A 2,399-nucleotide genomic window follows, 5' to 3' on the forward strand; every position below is an offset into this window, starting at 1 on the left:
GTATATATATTTATATATATATATTTCATTTTATGAGTCAGTGTATTAAAAAAAAGAAAAAGAAAGAAAGAACTGCAGTCATAAAGCCAGGCCAAATCACTCTCAGTACAGATAAGGACCAGCAAATGGCTTTGTATTAAAGCTCTTAATTTTGCAGAAGCAGTAAAAATGGGTGCTTTTACAGCTCTTGCATCAGCACAGTCAGATATTTACAGCGAATACTTTCTTTTTTGGGGGGGGATTAAGCTATAAACTTTAGCTGAAATTGCCCCCAAAGTTTCACATTTCAAAGCCTTAAGCAGAGACAGATTATATTCTGTCTGCTCAACAGCTCTGAATTCACAGTTCAATGGAGTTAAACTCACAGCTACAAATTTTTAGCCGCTACTTTTATCTTGAGTGAAACATCTGAAGAGCTGCTGAGAGGATTGGGGTGAGATTTGGAGCAGACATTTGTTATCCCAAACTTATGTCTTTGCTTTCTATGGTTTGGAAACATTGACGAGTTTCTGATATGCTGTGAAAGTCTGTTCAGATATTTATGTTCCTTAAAAGGTTAAATCCAATCTGTTTTGTCACATGTTCACATACTAACATTAGTGATAAACTGGCGGCTACTGGGCCATTTACGATCCTCTGAACATGTTTTTTCCGGTCTACGAAACATCAAATTATGTTTCATTTGAAACAATAATCCCTTGTAGCCAAAAAGAAGAAATGCAGCGTGAATGCTTCATTCTGAATGATTTTGCAGAAAAAGGATGTGCAAAATACTTGCAATTTGTTGTAAAATAGCCAAAAAGCAGAAAAGTAGCTAAAAAATTAGTCAAATCTAACACAAAGAAGCAGAAAGAGCACATATTTGCTGAATTAAGCAGTTGAAAGAAGTAGCTAAAACTATCACAAAACTGTGAATTTAGCTGGAAAAAGGCTAACATTAGCTGAAAATAACTAAAAAGTAGGGGTGTAAGAAAATATCGATACACTGAAATATCGCGATATTTCATTTCCCGATACTGTATCGATATTCTAAAGCCCTGTATCGTTTTTATTAAGGTTTAAAATGTCAACCTTCCTGTCAACCATTCATTTTTATGTTGTAGTTCAGCCTCTGACCACTACGTGGCAGCAGTGAGCCAGACATTTGGCTCCTCTACCTCTTGAGCACCAGAGAGTAAGGGTAGGATTAGCATTGTAAGTAAACATTAGCTTTTCTTTTTTTTTTCAGTAAGAGGTTTTTATTTAATAGAATTTTTGGACAAAAAAAATCGCAATATATCACAATATATCGCCTTGTTTACAGTATCGAAATATATCAGGATATATCGGGATATATCGTATCGTGACCCCTCTGTTATGATATGTATCGTATCGCCAAATTCTTGCCAATACACAGCCCTACTAAAAAGGTAGCTTAAATAGCTGAAAATGGAAAGAGAAAGATAGCTGAAAAAGCAGGAAATAGATAGTACTAGAGGATTTGTATTTCCTGCAAAAATGCAGTGTGAAGGCCTAATGCTGAAAGATTTGTGCTGAATAACTAAAATAGCTTAAATCTAAACATTGCTGAAACAAGCTGAAGTTAGCACAAAGAAACATCAAATAGCACGTTTGCTGAATTAAACAGTAAGAAGCTGAAATTATCATCAAAAGGTGAATTTAGAAAAAAGAAAAAAGCTCATATTAGTTAAAGAGAAGCTGAAATCACTTAGCAGGAAACAAATGAAAGAACATTAAAGAAAATAGAAGGAAGCTGAAAGATGAAAAAATATATACAAATTAGTAGAAGAATTGCAGAAAAGATCAGAATGATAGTTGCAAGCAGAAAAAGCTAAAATCAGCGAAATGAAGCCGAAGGAAGCTGAAATTAATACAAAGGAGCTTTTAAAAAGCAGAACTAAAACAAAGGGTAAAACGTGCATAAAACACTTGTGAAAATTTAAAAAAGGTTTGGAAAAAAATGTGACCAAAAATGCTAAATATCTTAAAAAGTATCAATTGCTGAAATACCACAAGTCATAGCTAGAATGTCCTGAATGAGATGTACTTTATATAAAAATTACATTTTAATATAGAAATTGGTGAAATAGCTCAGAAATTACCAAACAAAATACTGCTATGTGCTGAAAAACGTACGGAAGAAAAAATGATCTCAATAGTGTGCATGCTTTATAAGCACAATTAGCAAAAAAAGAAGCTGARGGAAGCTAAAATTAGCACATGTATTTAAAACAAGAGCAGAACTAGTAAAATAATGTGTAAAATGCAGGAAAGGTTTAACTATTTTTGAAGGGATCCCCGATTAGTTGTAACATTAGACTTTGATAAACATATATTTTAACTGTAAAATACAGTCTGTAAAAATACTGTAGGCTGTTTAGTTTTGTAAATTTTTAAAA

General features: G+C 33.0%; 1 protein-coding gene across 2 annotated transcripts in view; it reads left to right on the forward strand.

The window, feature by feature from the left end:
- Positions 1–2,399, forward strand: part of cerk (ceramide kinase) — a 53,933-nt gene that overhangs the window by 47,104 nt on the left and 4,430 nt on the right. The window lies entirely within an intron of this gene.

This window comes from Austrofundulus limnaeus, unplaced genomic scaffold (assembly GCF_001266775.1).
Source record: "Austrofundulus limnaeus strain Quisiro unplaced genomic scaffold, Austrofundulus_limnaeus-1.0 Scaffold204, whole genome shotgun sequence".
Taxonomy (NCBI): domain Eukaryota; kingdom Metazoa; phylum Chordata; class Actinopteri; order Cyprinodontiformes; family Rivulidae; genus Austrofundulus; species Austrofundulus limnaeus.